Below are 18,501 nucleotides of genomic sequence, written 5' to 3' on the forward strand. Positions count from 1 at the left end.
TGATGTGGAGGGAGGGTTCTGCCTTACTGGCTACAATACAGAACACTTCAAATAATGGAGAAACAAGTCTTATAAGGATTCCCAGAACAATGAAAGTACTGTGAAACTGGCATAATCCAAGTCTCAATCCAATATGCCACAGATAGAATAAAGGAATGGAACTATGTCTTTCCCTTTCTCTTTGTCTTTGACTCTCTACCATGTTTTTTTTTTTACCTCCCTCTCTTCTCTTCCTCCACCTTCTCTTTCTTCTTCTCCTCTTTCTCTTCCTCCCTACTTTCTACCTCATGAATGACAATATGGTGAATGGAAAAAGCATATTTGAACTTTAATCATTATTTCTCTTCATGTGATTTTGACAAAGTCACTTCCCTTTTCTGAACTACATTCTCATCTGTAAAATAGAGAGTATGACCCCTGCAGCACTTCCTAGAAAATGCATGTGTGTATACATATATAAGTATGTGTATATGTGTGCATACATGTATACAAATATAGGGGTTGCCTTGAATTTGCCTTTAATTAAGCTAACAACTTTCCCATGCTTTCTGCATTTTCATCAGCTTATTCATTACTACAGGAAGGAGTTGTCACAAGAAAAAAATGATAGCATAAATAATGACTCCTTCCTCATTTCAGGCTGCTTTATGAGGGCAAGCTAAGAAACTTGTGATCTAATTATCCCCAACTTGCAGGGGGAAAAAAGTTTACATGTGAAATGGAAAACTAGTGACCATTTAGATGACTCTTTACCTTGTATGGCTTTGGAAAAACCTTTTGGTCACCCTCAGTTGCTATGGCTGCCTTGGTTATGAAAGCTGGTGTATAGTCATTGATTATACTACCATTAGAACGTCTTATATCTCTTATTGCCATCAAGCAGACCATTTGTTTTTCAAAACCCATCTAAACATAGGGTAGATCATGGCTGTTGGGATATCTATGGTGCTTTTTAGCCCTTTTTTCACACTCAGAATCTGGAAATTTCAAATATATTGCGATGTTTTATCCTTATTCATAATAAATTCCTCCCAGAGGATTCTCCAACAAGCACAGAGGCTGGAGGACGCTCTCCTCCACCCTTTCCATCACAACAGATGGAATTGATTATCATCATCGCAATTCATCAGCCCATATTGTTGAGAAGGGTGCTAATAAGGCCCAGGTCACAGGTTCAGTATTTATACAGGCTAATTTTTTTTGACACATAAGAAACAAAACAAAAACCCTTTGTGACCAGAGACTATTTTCCCAAATCCAGCAAGCCTCCTCCAAAATATGATCCATTAAGTTAGAAGTACTAAGAGTATCAGGCTGCCATAGATCGCCTTGATAGGCTAGGGCTCTGTTGGTGAAGATAGCATGTCTGACTGGTGTGCACAAGGGGACTGCTTCATTCTCCCTCCCCCCCATGCCCAAGGACATATTTGCATGCCCCACCCCTCTGTCCATCAGATCAATTCAATCATTTCCTCTCTCTACTCTCTGGATTGAGAAGGGTTGGGGGGAGGCTCACAGCTGGCTTCAAGATACAGTTTGGTCATTCATTCGTTATCTTCTAAAGGTGAACCAATGCTGGCTAGGGTAAGAGTGGCAGGAATGGGCAACTACTCATGTTTTTAGCTCTTCCAAACACATTTTTTTTTTAAGAAAGCAGATCAGTTATCATTTTCTCAAGCTGGAAGATTATTTCTTTGATGTGGCTTCCTTGGAGATCTTCCTCTAAAACCTGGGTAACAATTTATGGAGCCAGTTACACTGGAGATGTTTTTAGTTTATCATTTGGACTGAGTAGGTCTTTTCCTAGTCTCAAATTATATAATTTTACAGTTCTGTGATCTCATAGGATCCCAGCTTTACATATGGAAAAGAACTGAGAAATCTTCTAGCTCAATAACCTCTCCCCCTTCATTTTACAGATGAGTCTGAATTCAAATTAGGATGGGACTTGCCCTGAGCCACAGATCTAGTAAAGATCTGAGGAAAGATTTGAACTAGGTCTTTACAATTCCAAGTCTAATAGTCTATTCACTATACAAACTATCTTTCACTTTTGTAGCATCTTTTAAGCATCAGAGAAAATATGTGGACCCAGATCTTTTGGGTCTTTCTGCCAAGCCATACCACTTCAAGAATTTAAAGGTGAGATGAATAATGTTAACTAGTATTTTTTAACATTTTATTTTTTCCAATTACATCTAAAAACATTTTTACATTCTTTTTTAACTGAGTTTGAAATTCCCGCCCTCCTTTACTTCTTCATGAATCTCATTGAAAAGGCAAGCACTTTGATATAGATTATATATGTAGCCATGCAAAACATATTAATCATGTTTTGAAAAAGACACAAAAAAGAAGAAAAAATAAAGTTTAAAAATATGCTTTGATCTGTATTCATACTCCATCAGTTCATTCTCTGAAAGCAGATAGTATTTTTCACCCATAAGTCCTTTTGAAGTGTCTTAGGTCATTGTATTACTGAGAATAGCTAAGTAATTCAGAGATGATCATTATACTGAATTGCTCTTACTGTGTACAAAGTTCTTCAGGTTCTACTTCCTTAACTTTCCATCAGTTCATATAAATCTGAAAGTTCTCTGCTCATCTCTTCTCATAACACAATAGTATTATATCACAATCATATACCACAGATTATTGAGCCAATCCTCAATTGATAGGCATTCCCTCAATTTTCAATTCTTTGATACCAGAAAGAGAATTGATATATATATATATATATATATATACATATATATATATATTTTACTTATAGGTGTTTTTTCCTTTCTTTTTAAAAATTATGGAATACAGACATAGTAGTGGTATTCCTGGGTCAGAAGCTTTGTATCATTTTATAGCATTTGGGGCAGAGTTCCAAATTGCTCTCAGAATGGTTGGATCAGTTTACATTTCCACCAAAAAATTAGTGTCCCAATTTTCTCACATCCCCTTCAATGTTTATCATTTTTCTTTTTTATTATATTTATTATATCAATCAATCTTTTTTTAGTTCATATTTTTATTGGGTTTTCTTTTGTTGTTGTTCTGAATTGGGGAGTAGATTGTACTGGGAAGGAAAGGAAGGATTTTCTGCTGACAAAAAAAAATTTTTCCTCTAAAAATCTTATTAGATCAGTTATTTTGTGAAGTGCCAGATTCTACAACAAAATGATTACAATGAAGATAAGATATTTCATATAGCTACCTCCTTTTCCATTCTTCCACCATTAGATTTTGCAAGTATATAGCAAGGATATTCACTTTTAAGTGAGAAATAATGGAGTTTTATTACTCATCACTCAATAGAATGCACTTGTAACTGCTGAAGATCTCAACTTCTCAAGTCATCCTACTACTCCATTAATCCTCTGATCTTCTAGGGGAATCTCTCTTGGAAACACCTAGAATATTTTCGTATCTTATGCTTGATTTTTTTTTCAAAAGTAATCACAAACTACAGTACGCAGGGAGGAGGAGGATGAGAATCCAGCAGTGTGGCATATAAGAAACTCAACATCACAGTGAATTCATCACTGTTGGCAGCGAGGGCAAAATGCCATGGGGGGATGCTAACTATGCAAGTTTTTTGGTTCCTTTTTCTCTGTCAACTGAGGCCCTTTTGTGGCTACTTCTTCTTTACCTCTGACATTGAGCTATGATTCTGGAGTGACAAGGTAGATTCACAGGAAATGACTTTTTAGTCAGAGTCTGAACTCTCATTTGATTTAGATTTGTGCTCTTTTTTTCTTTTTTTCTCTTTTTCTTCTCCTTTTTCCTTTCCTTATGTTTCTCTTTCTTCTTCTTTCTCTTATGCTTCTCCTTACATTCTGAGCAGCTGGAACTAGTGCCATCTTCATCTGAGGTAGAATCTTCTAGTAGCTTCTTTAACTGCTGTATCCTCATATCCCTTTCATGCTGCTTATTCTCTCTTATGATGTCATAGATGGGATCTTCGTGTGCTACCCTGAATTGTTCTAATTTCTGATTGCCTTTGATAAAGAATGGGCATTCTTTGTCACCTGTTCTGTGTCCATACCATTTATAGCGCCATCATTGCATAACCGTGACTTCTTCCCCCAGGGGCATCCAGAGTCCTTTAGTTGGAACATGAGCCAGAAATTCTCTGGCATGTTCATTGCCTGGTACATCTGGGATACAGTCTTCTGGCTTAGTCTCATCTTCCTTAATAAGTCCAGGAGGAGGTTTTTCATAAAAGGACTGAGGTGCTGCAGCTGCTGTTGCTGTTGCATGTCCCGCCGCCACCACTTCTGCTCCTGGCGCCGCTGCTGCTCTAGTTCGGTGGCCTCCTGGCCACTTGGGGCCGCCCTGGGGCTCGGGGCCTGCAGCTGCATTGGGGTCCTCGTGGCCTGGAAGGGGGGGGGGGAGGCATGGCCAGGTACAGGCCTGGGGCTCCCCGCTACCCATCAATCAATCTTAAAGGAGTGAAGTGGTATCTTAAAATTATTTGAATTTGCATTTCTCTAATCAATAGTGATTTAGAGCATTTTTTCATGTGATTGTAGATAGATTTGATTTCTTCATCTGAAAACTGCTTATTCATAACATTGGACCATTTATGAATGAGGAATGATGTGTATCCTTATAAATTTCACTCAGTTCCTTACATATTTTAGAAAGAAATGGTTTTCAAGGAATGATATAAAGAAGAAATGATATAAAATTTCTTAAAGAAATGATATAAAATTTTCCCCAATTTTCTGATTCCTTTCAATCTTGACAACAATAGTTTTGTTTGTGCATTTTTTTATTTAACAATCAAATCCTCCATTATATATCTTCGATTATTTTCTCTTGTTAGGTCATACATTCTTATCTTATCCATGGATCTGATGAACAAATTATTTTATACTCTAATTTCCTTGTGGTATTACCCTTGTGAAAATTAAATTTAACACTCCCCTGAATATAAAAATGCAAATACTTAACTCTCCCATGATTGTGAAGATTAAATTATAACCACTGTCTATTTGTAGAACATGGTACTTAAAAGTTAAGTATGGAGATCTACTCATTTTTAGATTTAATCACCAAAGGTGCAAACACCCCATTTCACATATTGAGTAGGGAAGGTCTGTGACCCATGTGTGTGATAGTGGATGACAAATTAGAATTATCTCCCTGCCTTGAGGGGCAGTGAGTAAATTACTTAGTGCTCTGGCTAGATACCTTATCTCATCCTCCCTCTGATTCCTTGCTTCACTCTTTCTACATTTCATAAATAAATTGTTAATAAAATCTCTTTGGAATTAATTAAATTCCTGATGACCACACTCTTAAATAATCAAGTCCACCCTTTAAAACTTAACCCCATTTCCCCCTTAAATCCTTCATGTTTAAACCACGAACCCATTTCAACCTTATCTTGGTATATGATGTGAGATATTGTCCACTATCTAATTTCTCCAAGGCTCTTTTCTAATTTTCCCAGCAATTTTTGTTAAATAGTGAATTAATATTCCAAAAGCTTGGATCTTTGAGTTTATCAAATATTTACTACTACTACTATATTTATTTACTACTACATTATATTTTAAACTATTCCACTGATATACCGTTCTATTTCTTATCCAGTCCTAGATCAGTTTGATGATTACTGCTTTAAAATACTGTTTGAGATCTGGTACAACTAGATAACCATCTTTCACATTTTTTTCATTAATTTCTTGATATTCTTGACATTGGGCCTTCCAGATGAATTTTTAAAATTATTTTATAGCTTTATAGAATATTTTAGTTGTTTGATTAACATAGCGCTCAATAAGAGGATTAATTTAGGTAGAATTATTATTTTTGTTATATCGGCTAGTTTGACTCATGAATAAATAATACTTTTTCCTCTGACTTTCTCTGAAAAATTTCATGTAATTGTGTTCATGTAGTTCCTGGATTTGTCTTAGTAGGTATTTTCCCAACTATCTTATATTATAGTTATTTTAACTGCAATTTCTCTCTCTCTTGCTGCTGAACTTTAGTAATATAGGGAAATGATGATGACTTATGTAGTTTTATTTTATATCCTGCAACTTTGCTAAAGTTCTTGATTATTTCAACTATATTTTTTAATTGATTCTCTGGAATTCTCCAACTATACCAGCATATCATCTGCAAAGAATGACATTTTTGTTTCCCCATTACCTATTCTAATTTCTTCAATTTATTTTTTCTTCTTTTATTGTTATAGTTAGCATTTCAAGTACAATATTAAATAACCATGGTGATCTTTTTATTATTTCTTTCTTCTTCCTCCAAAGTATTTACCTTGATGATCTCATCACCTCCCATCAATTCAATTATCATCTCTAAACAGATGATGCTCAGATCAATTTGTCCAGACTTAGCTAATCTTCTGACTTCCAGTCTTAAATCTCCAGTGTTCTATTAGATATTTCAAAATAGATGTCTCATAGGCATCTTAAACTCAAAATGCCCCAAAGTTAACTGTTTCTTTTTTTCTGACCCTTCTCTTCATATTTTCTCTTACTATTGAGTGTATAACCATCCTCTTAACTACCAAGGTTCAAAAAATCGCGTTTCTCATTGATTTCCTCACTCTTTTTCAAAGAATCTTTCATATCCAATCAGTTATATAGTTACATGACTTCTGGCATCATAATATTTCTTAAGCATCCCCCCTTCTATCCTCTGATACCATCAGCTGTGTAAAGTTCCTCATCAAATCATTTCCAGACTATTGCAATAGCCAACTGGCAAATCGCCGATTCAAAATTCTTCCCACTTCAGTATATCTTCTATTAGATGTCAAATTGATTTTTAAATCTTAGCTAACATCCAACCTTCTGCAGGAAGTCTTTACTGGTCCTACTTAATCTTAATCTCTTCTTTCTGATGCTATGTCCAATTTATTCTGTATATTTCTCCTTTCTACAGTCATATGTAATTTTGTCTCCCCATTAAATCTTCCTTGAAAACAGGGACTGTCTTTTTTTGTTTGTTTTGTTTTGTTTTACCTTGTTTTTATGTTTCAAGCATTTAGCATAGGCCCTAGCATAGATTGGGCACTTAATAAATGTTTGATGATTCATTATTTATTTTCCTTTCTTTTTTTTTAGAAATTAATCTTTTCTGTTTATTTGGTGTTTTTAAAAACATTTCTATTTTTAATTGCATTAACAACCTTTCATCTGTATTTTTCTCTCTTTATCTTTCTTTTTTTAATGGAAATCTTGAGAGGTATAATTTTTCCCCATTAAGCACAACTATAGCAGCAATCAAAACATTTTGCCTTCTTCAATGCCTCCTTTATTGTTGTCATTTTCTATGATGATATATTCTATTGTTTCTATGATGTGTTCTTTGATCCACCAAATATTTATGATTAAATTATTTAGTAACCAATTACTTTTTAATCCTTTCCTCAAAGAATCATAATTTGCCTTTTATTCAGTTGTACTCAGTAAAGAATGTGTTTAATATTTCTTGTTTGTCTTTCTGAAGTTATAAAATATTGTAGCACATGGTCCTTTTCTGAAAAATTACCAAGCAAAGCTGAGGAATATATAACTTTTCATTCATATTCACAAATTGCCAGACAATGACCCTTTCTACTTAATCTAACATGTTCCAGTTCAGTATTTAACTTCTTTCCTTTTAATTTTTGTATTGTGCCTAGATCTGTAAGGAAGACAGAACTTCCACAATTATAGCTTGATATCTACTCCTTCCTGTAATTTGATTGACTTTTCCAATAAATATTTAAGTGCTATGCCATGTAGTATTTAGATAGTTACATAGATTGATACACAGATATAGATGACATAGATTAAGTTTTCTGTTCCAGAGACCATACTAACCAATGGGAATACAAATATAAGGAAGCATGATAGGCTCCACTCTCAATTCCTTATGTTTTAATTAGGAAAGAAAACAAATTCCAACAAATGGAAAATGTGTGGTGGAGGAATGCTAGATACTTATGCAAGATGACAGTCAAAGAAGGGGGGGAGGGGAAGGAGTTAAGTTTTTTTGCGTTTTTTTTTTTTCCCTCAGTCATTTTCAGTCATATCTGACTATTTGTGACTAATTCTCAGGTTTTCTAAGCAAAGAAAATGGAGTAGTTTGCCATTTCCTTCTCCAGATGATTTCATAGATGAGAAACTGAGGCAAACAGAATTAAGTGATTTAGTTAAGATCATACCACTGTTATTGAACATTGAGTTAACTGAGACAAGATTTGTACTCAAAAAGAAAAAAAAAAAGCAACCTGACTCCAGACATAGCACTTGTCCATTGAGCTATGTAGCTTCTCAGGTTGGGTTTTGGGCCCTTCTTTTTTTTTTCTTTCTTGCTTGATTCAAAAACTGAAATCCTTCCTAGTTATTCTCATGAGCTTGATCTGCTCTGAGCTGACTTTTTGCTTTATATTAGTGGCATGCTTCCTCCAAGAAAGCAGATACCTTTCTTTCCAAGTTGTGCTCTATGCTTTTCTCCTCATGTAGTAGCTATCTAGATGTGGCATTGCTGTACCCTGTCTAGATGTAGTCTGACCCTCTCTCCTCTTGTGGCTTGGTTTCCTGGACTCTCTGCTGGCCTCTGGGATGACCTCATCTTCTGAATTGAGTCCTTGTTATTTATGTGTTTTGCCTTCCACATACCCTGACTTTTCTCTATTTAGAGCTTCTTTATAATTTCTGCAGTCTTTTTGTGCATTCCTCTACCAAATAGAGGAACTTATAATGGTTTCTCTTAGGATATCTTTATGAATGTCCTTTCTGGTTGAGTTATTATGTTTTTTAGTCAGGTGTGTGTGGGGAATCTGGGTTCTTCTAGATCTGAACATTCCAGGGTCTTTCCACTACATTCCAATAATTAACTTTTAAAATGATGAATTTATATAATTGTGCATAATATATTTATTTGATAATTTAGTCTTGAACTCACATGATGCCCAGTAGGAAATAATTCTTTTGGTACTTAAAGAATAGTTACCTTTGTGTTTCTCTCTCCTTTGTCTTCTTCTCTCTGTGCCTCTTTTTCTCTATCTCTCTCTCAACTTTCCTATCCTGAGATACTTATTGCTTTTTTGGTGTATCCTTGTCAATATCTTAGCTATTTCACACTATATTTCCTCTAGGTCTCATCCTGGGGTACTCGTCCAGTTCTAGTGATTTACTGCTGCTGAATTTCTGAAATTTAGTAATGAATTCCTTCATAGAAAGCTAAACTCACCTTGATATTCCATGAAAAGTGCATTTGGAATAGGAATTTCCACATTATTGTCTTCAGTAGAGTCTGATGTAAAATATTTATTTAAGCTCTGTACTAATTTTTTACCTCTTCAATTTCTCTCTTTATAATTTAGATACTTTATGGAAATATATATATATGTGTATATATATATATATATATATATATATATATCTGCAGCCTTCAGTTAATAATGCATTGGTCCTGGAATGAAGTATTTTTCCCCTTCTCTTTTGCTGTATCTAAATAATGAAACCAACATGAATTGTTTATAGTGAAAGATTCTGACCTTTACTATTTTTGCATAATTAAAACATATTACCCCAGAAAATATCCCAGTCTGGAAATCTAATTAAAGACCTCTGGAATCACAGGAAAGATGATCCAGCTTGGGCAACTGACCCCTCAAAACTAATTGTGAATCTAGAATCGCTGATGACTCAGTGGGCATTTTAGCTTCTCTCTGTGATGCCTCCTATCACTTCCTAATAGGGTGGCCACTTAGAGTAAAAGAGGAACTCACTCTCCCTACCCTTTCACTCAGACATTCCAGCACAATATACTCAATAGAAAGGAAATAAAGAAGACAGTTTCCACGAATACATACACATGAATCATTATAATAAAAGTTCCTTGAGTCAGAGTATAGGTCATCACACAAAGCACAATGTCTTGAATATAATTAATGCTTAAGTTTTTGTTTAATGTTATTTGACTGATGGAATATGATTACATTTAAAAGTTTATATTGTATAATAAATGGTCTTACTTAGATCTGTGACTTCACTATTATGAGAGCTCTATCCTCTAGAGCAGATCTCAACCATTACCTGTTTTCTCATTCTCTGCCATTCATGTCCATGTCTAATTATGGATCTTCCAATCAGAATTCATCCAGTCTGCTAAAGGTATTGGTTCCACAGATTGTCTTAATAGCTCAGCTCTATTAGTGCAGCACTCAAGTTATCCTTTGGTTTTCTTCTAGTCTTGCTACATGTCTGGTCCCTCTCCTCTTTGAGTCCCAGATGCCCTAGGTCACTTTTCTATCATAGGTGACATTAACTAAGTTAAAATATTTTGTATTTGCTGACATTCACTTTATATAATATACTGCTAACAGAAAAAGTCAAAACAATGTGTATCACTGTTCCTCATTTGGATACCAGTCCCTAAAGGCATTGTCCTGCCAGATCAGCTGGTCAAGTTTAAGAATTGATGCTGATTATCCATGATATTATACATTTTGTCCTTTATGCTTGATGATCACCACCACTAAATATAATCCCAAAGTATCAAGGCCTTGGTCCTATTTCACAGGATAAACTGCTATTTTATTCTAATTGAGTCATCTCACATGCTTTAAGGATGAATTCTTCAAGAAAGCTGCATGTATCCTTGTGTGCTAAAGATGGCATATTGCCATGAAATGGTGCTGGCAATTCTGTCCTCCTGAATAGTGCAGGCCTTCATTCCATTCTATAAAGAACCAATAATTAGGATAAGAAGGATCTACACAGATCATCTAAACCAATTTTCTCATTCACAGAGAAGGAAACTGAGGTCTAGAAAGGTTAAGAGACTTGTCCAAGGTCACACAAGAAATAAGTCTCAAAGCCAAACCTGGAACTTAGGTGCTCTAACATTAAATCCAGTGATTTCATCATGCCAGTTATTTTCACATTATAGCTACAATTCATTGTTTTCTATATTGTGATAACATTGGACTTGGGTTTCTTTTAAAAAGTCAACTATATTTAATATTAATTTTTAGAGAATTTGTGATATCAATGGATTACCAGTTGTATTTTGTTTCATGGGCATCAGTGATGTCTTTAAAATCCTTTCATAACACTGACCATAATACCATATTTGGGGATTCATTTGTTTTTGGTGGCTAATATCAGGGATAGACTTGAATAACTATGTTCTGAAATATTTTTACATTTTAATATCATTAATAATATGCACATTAAACCTTTTTTTTAGCCCAAGACAATAAAATAATTTTGGTTATGTCATACTCATAGGACCATTATCCTAACAAAATATCACCTTGAATACTATAATATGGTTGTTAATAGTCCCATAATATCAAGAAAACTCCCAACATTCAGATTTCCAGGATTATCTTTGTAATCACTAAGCATTACATTTTTTAACATTTTTATATATGGTCTGAAAATTACTTTGGATCATTTAACACCATTTAATCTATATTTGATTATTAAACTTCATCATACATGCTTACATACATATATATGTACTATATATATATATACTATCACATCTATGTATATATACATACAATTTTTCAAAGAAATCTGGGTGTTTAATGGACAAAGTACTGGACTTGGAGTCAAGAAGATCTGAGTTCAAATCCTACCTCAGAAATCTAAGTCCTCTGTGCCTCTAGGCAAGTTCCTTATGTGCTCTTAGCTTTAATTTCTCCAGCAGTAAATTTGTGAACATAATAGCATCCAATTTGCTGGGTTGTTGTGAAGATCAAATGCAATATGATTGTTAAACAGATTTTCAAACATTAATATTTACTGTTGTTCTTATTGTATTTTAAATTTTCATACTTCTTCCACCCCACTCCCACTTCAAAAAATTACCTGTGATGTTTCAATTAATTTTCACAAGATTTTCACTTTTTTTCTCCAACGAAGATACTTTTATGAGCATTTTTTAGCATGCTGTTTTTTTTGAGAAAAGAGGATGATGAGAAAAGAGAAATATATGACTTTTTTATATCATATTTGATACTGGTTAGCTAAGCTTTCATTACAAAAGGGCTTGGAGTTGTAAGCTGATCCAACCATTCTGGAAGGCAGTTTGGAATTATGCCCAGAGGGCTATAAAACTGTTCATATTCTTTGATCTGGTAATACCACTACTGGATCTGTATCCCAAAGAGATTTTTAAAAGGGGAAAGGACCTATTTGTACAAAAATATTTATAGCAGCTCTTTTTGTAGTGGTAAAGAATTGGAAATTGATTGGATGTCCATCAATTGGGGAATGGTTGAACAAACTGTGGTACATATTATTGATGGAATATTATTGTTCTACAAGAAGTAAGCAAGATGATTTCAGAAAAAGCTGGAAAGCTCTGTGTGAACTGATGCAGAGCAAAATAAGCAGAACTGGGGAAAGATTGTACACAATAACAGCAATATTGTATGATGATTATCTGTGAAAAATCGGATACAATTTTTCAGTGCAATGATCTGGGACAATCCTGAGAGACATATGATAGGGAATGTTATCCACCTCCAAAGAATGAACTATTGGAGTCGTCTTTCACATCACTCTATCTATGGCTTTATTTTGGAGTGTTGGTTATGTATCAGCTTGCTCTTCCAACAATGATCTATATGGTAGTGTATTTTGCATGACAATAAAAGAATTTAATTATACCAAAGGGGAGAAATGTTAAAGTAAGTAAATAAATAAATAAATGGCTTGGAAAAACAAATAGGCCCCAAAGCAGTAATCATCATCTATGTTTCCAAGTCATCATATTTAACCTGATTAGGACCATGCTTCACTAGATACCAGCTAACTTCATTAATAGTAGGCTATGATGAAGGGTCATTTAAGTTTAGTAGATTATTAGGATTTTTACTACTTCTTAAGGTAAAATGTATCTTTCAACATGCATTTAAAAGTCATACATTCATAATCTTTATTTCTTACTCAAGTCTGGGTACTGAAAATGCATTCCATTTGTGTGTATGTGTGTGTGTGTGTGAATATTTATAAAGATGTTCATATATGGTAAGCCATCATTACTCAAAAAAACAAACCTAAATCCTCCTCTTCTTAAATATTCTTTTTTCTTCTTTCTAAATTTAGCCCTGGACACCATTTTAAAATTAATATTTAGCTATAGGATAGGGGAAAGAATTGGAGTTCTCACTTTTGGCCCAATTTATAAATGACTCAATATGGCGATTGCACATGAATACAGTCCATCTCAACTTAAAACCAATTTGTCTCAGCTCCCATAGAAGCTCCTGGACCGAAATGCTATTCATCATTTGACAATCAGAGATAAGCATTTTAATTTACCACCACCCTCCCTTTACTACCAATAACGATAGCAGACAATCTGTGGCAGTTGACTGCACATTTAAAATGGTGCTTATCTTCCTAATTATCTGACATCCATCAATAGTCAGTGTTTGAAGATAAAGGGAGGAAATTAAGATCAACACTTATGGAGATAAAAATTATTATGTGCTCCTTTAACAAAGGCAATATATGGGATTCATAGACAGATAGAGGGAATGCATGTACACTATACTCTTTTTCCACAATAAATAAAATGCATCACAACAAATTATAATTTATAGAAAATTTGTGTTGCTTTAAATGTAATGGGCAATGTCCAACTGATAGTTTGGGGGAATAATATCTGTTTTCATGTCATTGTTATTAGCTTCCAGAATTGTGTTACTGTACACCACAGCTTTTCAGCCTTTTCAATTTAACACGTACAACTCATACAAAAATAAATATGTACAGGTCAATGAGAACAGAACTTTCTAGCACTGGATTAAATATTGCATATTGTGTGTGTGTGCCATATAATATGTATATGTTATGCATAGGAATATGAGTTTATGAAAAATACTTTTAATGGTATGGATCTAGCCACTGGAATATTATAAAGTTTATTGAAGTCACCTTCAATAAACTTTAAAAAATGTACATTACTCATTTACTCCTTATTCCCCAGCCATACTTACAGGGCACAGATGGAATTAAAAATTATCTGGGTCCCTGCACCTCAAACCCCTTTGCTTATCAGGAAATTCAGAAAATATCATCATTTCACTGGTTCATATTATGACCCCACTACCTTACCCACTGGATTACGTAGCAAGCTCTTAGTGTTACATTCATTTTTTTAATTATTTTTTTGTTTTTGATCTAAAATGTTATATAAGTTTGACCCCTAAGAGACACTGATCCTTAATCATAGTGTCAGTTCTCTTGCATATCAAAAACCAGTACAGTGTGTGCTGCTTATGCACTAATTATAATAAAGGCTACACAGAGACTATTCTCTATTAACATCTGTTATCTTTTTGCCTTGGTGATTATCAATAAAGTTTTGTTAACTTTTATCTCTGTGTGGCACTATCACTTTCCATTAGAAAGTCCTTCCCTCTAAGTTACCACCTCAGACCAATTAGACTGGCTAACATGACAAATAAAAAAAGGAAAAGTATAAATGTAAAAGAGGAAATGAAAAAATTGTGACAAACATACACTGCTGGTGGAGCTGCAAACTGATACAACCATTCTGGAGAGATTCTGGCAATCTGAAAATGTGCCCAAAGGGACATAAAACTGAACATACCCTTTGACCTAGCAATACCACTTTGTATGCTGAGGAGATTAAATATGAAGGAAAGAACTACCTGTGCAAAACTATTTGTACCAGTTCTTTGTTTTGGTGGCAATTGAAGATATGTCCATCAATTAGGAAATGGATGGACAAGTCATGGTATATGATTGTAAATGGAATACTATTGAGCCATTACAAGAAATAATAAGATGATCAGAAAAAAACCTGAAAAGACTATATGAAGTGACACAAAATGAAGTGAGCAGAACCAGGAGAACATTGTGCACACAACAATAAATATATTATATATGATAAACTATGAATGACAACTATTTTCAAGTCAAGGATACATGACAACTCCATGAAACTTATGACAATAAAAGGATATCCAAAGCCATAGAAGGAACTTATAGAGTCTGAATGTAAACTGAAACATGCTATTCATTCTTTCATTTATGAATGTTTCTCCACTGTAAGCAATATGTGTCTTCTTTCACAATATGACAAACATGGAAATATGTATTGTATGACAGTATATGAACAACCTACATCATATCACCTGCCTTCTTGGGGAGGTATAAAAAGGAAAGAGAGAATATAGATAGCTAAATATTGGAAAACAAATATTTTTAAAATATGTTGACATGTAATCTGGAAAAAATAAAGTTTTATTATAATAAAAAAGAAAATGTCCTCCCTTCTTCAGTCCCTTTGCACTGCAAGGAGACATTATGATATAGTGAAAAGAATATTAATTCTGGCATCAGAAATTCTAAGTTCAAATCCCATCTCTAAAGCTTACTATGTTAAAGTTATCTTACTTTCCTGGGTCTCAATTTCCTTATCAGTAAACTGTTTCCAAGGTCCATTCCAGGTCTAGATCTAAGTTAATTCTATGTACAAATTAAGTATATTAATTCTGTTCATATTATATCTAATTATATTTTATTATATTCTGTCATATTATGTTATATATGTTATGTCATATTATATTGTACATTTATATACCTATATTATATAACAAATAACATTACTGAGGTATTCATTGAGCAAATATTTATTAAGCAAAGTGTATAGCACTAGAAGACTATAATTCTAAGTTTGGAGACAAATACATAGCTTACATGAGACAGAACTACTGAATTCACAGAACTCACAACATATGATTTAAAGGACAAAACATTTTTTAAATATTCATTTTTATGGCTCCCCTTGTCTCTTTATTTGGGGCCCTATCTATTTTTCTGTCTTGCCTAACCTTTTTTATCAACTGTGCCTGCCACCATCATTCTAGTTCACGCTCTTGATCTCTTTTTTTACTAGTCTGTCAGAGTATCCCCTTCCTAAAACCAGTATGTTCCACCCCTTTCGATCTCTAACAACTTAAATTGATAATATGTTATCTTCAAGATTAATCTTTCTAATGTAATTTTTAAATAATTCATTCCTTTTTTTAAAAGCCATATTATGGGTTTAGTCTGGTGCATTCAAAGTAAGTACTGGATTTGGAATCACAGGGTCTTAGGTTCATTACCTACTCTACAACTTATGGGATTTCAGGTAAGGCACTCCTCTCACTATTCCTTAGTTGTCTAATGTACAGTATAGGAGAGTTGTAGTAAATGATGTTGCGGTTCTCTTCCAACTCTCAATACCATGAATCAATCAAATTCTAAACATCTTGACCTGTGACTCAGTGCCCTTGACAATAAGCACCAATGTATCTGTCTCCCCTTCACCATTTCTATATATTCCTTGATATTCTTTTATGCATTCTTCCTATCCAAAAATGATCTCTTCTTTCAAACTCTTAAGACTATTCCTATCTCACTAAGCTTTTTTTTAATCAGCTCCTATTTGTATTACAAATTTTCCTGTGTGTTTTTTTTTCTCTACTACTAAGCATTATAAGTATCTTGAGGTTATGAACCAAGTCATTTTCAATGTAGTATCTTAGACTTAAGTAAGCATTTGACAAATGTTTGTTGAATGAATGATTAAATCGATAAACCACTATTACTTTACTAGATCTTCATCCAAAGCAATGCCAATCTTTAGACTTATTCTTGTGAGTTTAGCTCTTGTGAAGGAAAAAAATGATATTGAATTAAGGTAGAATTTTTTGCCCCATCATAGTACTTGAGAACAATTTTACTAGACAGAGATGATCACAACCTGGTATTAGGAAAGAGTCCAAAGCCTGACATTCTTCTTCTAACTCTGCAACTCTTCCATTAGGTGATTTTTGAAAATGTCTCAGCTTCAGTTATCTCACCTGTAAAATAAAGGAATTAGACTTGTCAATCTCTATAGTATCAGTCAGCTCTAGTTTTCTTGCCAAATGGCAGGGGATGGGGGGGTTGGCGAATTGAGCAAATGGAAACCAAATATAAAAGATTTAGGGGAAAATCCTCCAAAGGAAGAATAGAATTTAAAAAAGGATCAGATTTCAAAAACCAGTGACATTCAATACTACTTTTTCTAAGTAATAAACCAATACTTAGAACTTCAGGAGATTTGTGAGAATCACTTTACTTTTCTCAAACTTATCAATAGCCACATCCTAAAGGTGAAGATTACCATCAATCAATAAAGATTATTAATAATTACAATGTTTCAGGAACAATGTTAAGTATCAGCAATATCCAGAAAGGTCAAAGGGTATAGAAAAATATGATCATGCTTTAAATATTGATAAACAATAACAGTAGACCTTAGACTAGAAGTATCTGGAAAGATTTCACTTTGCTTAAATGGAATACAAGCACAAAGAGAAATTCTTGAATGGTATAATTCATTGCACTTGGCCCATTTTCCCTATTCTTGGCTTCTGGCAAAAACATGTGGTTTTGCTTCATTGCACATTTTCCCCCACATTCACTTGGCTACAAGAAGACAGGTAATATGTATGTCTCAGTGGGGTGTGTTTCAGAGAATGTTTCATGTGCAATTTCAGCGAGAGAGACAAATGAGATAACCAGGAGAGATCCCAGGAGTTTGTACTTCCTAGGCTGCAGTGCCATTTAAAAAGCATAAAATTATACTAAAAATTAAAAATGCACAAAGTGCATAAAAGCAATGTTTGTGTTTAGAGGGGGAAAAAACTAACTACATTTATCTTTTTCTGGAAAGTTCGATTATTTATTGCAGACATGACAGGGAATCATTTTGTTGGTGGAATTCAGCTAGTAGGCAAATGTCAACATGGAATTGCCAATTTAAATCATCTACTTTAGCTTGAACATCTTTTATCCTGAAAACATTTTCAACTAAACAAACTATCTGATGAACATAAGAGAATATTCAATTCCAAAGTATATTTAGTTCAATGTATTAAGAGCAAGAACGTCAATGAAAACTGTGGGGCTTTTCAAAGCTTTCAGTTTTGTCAGTTGGGTAATGCAAAGATCTTTAGACCACAAGAGATTAGAGTTCCTATCTTTTTCTTAAAACAAAACTTGTATAGTGATTTTTAGCTAAAATATTTTGTAATTCTATTATTATATGCCTTAAAATTGCCCCTTTCTAGGTCTCAGTTTACTCTTCTATAAATGAGAGAGTTGGAATATATCTCATCTAACTTAATATTCCTATATTAGACTCTACAATTCATAAAATATTGTTCTAGGTACTAGGACACCAGAGTAAATCATAACCTAAACAAATAAACAGAAATACCCTATCCCCCCCAAAAAAAAAGTTTCTTCCCTCAAGAACCTGTCATTCTACTAGAGTACACAACCATTTAGAAAAAATAGCTATGTAAAGTTTAATCTGATAAGGGAGAGAACACTAATAAATAAGGAGACTCTCAAAAGTATTTTCTGTGGTGACTGATGATTTCCAAGGTCCATATTGTCTTGAACTTTGTAGTATCTTCTAACTTATTCTTCTCTGGCCTTTACTACCAAATTCTCT

At 33.8% G+C, this 18,501-nt stretch overlaps 1 pseudogene; it reads right to left on the bottom strand.

The window, feature by feature from the left end:
* Positions 1–3,697: 3,697 nt before the first annotated feature.
* LOC100026488 (retinitis pigmentosa 9 protein-like) lies at positions 3,698–4,352 on the bottom strand (annotated as a pseudogene).
* Between the last annotated feature and the right edge of the window lie 14,149 nt (positions 4,353–18,501).

This window comes from Monodelphis domestica, chromosome 2 (genome assembly GCF_027887165.1).
Source record: "Monodelphis domestica isolate mMonDom1 chromosome 2, mMonDom1.pri, whole genome shotgun sequence".
NCBI classification, from domain to species: Eukaryota; Metazoa; Chordata; class Mammalia; order Didelphimorphia; family Didelphidae; genus Monodelphis; species Monodelphis domestica.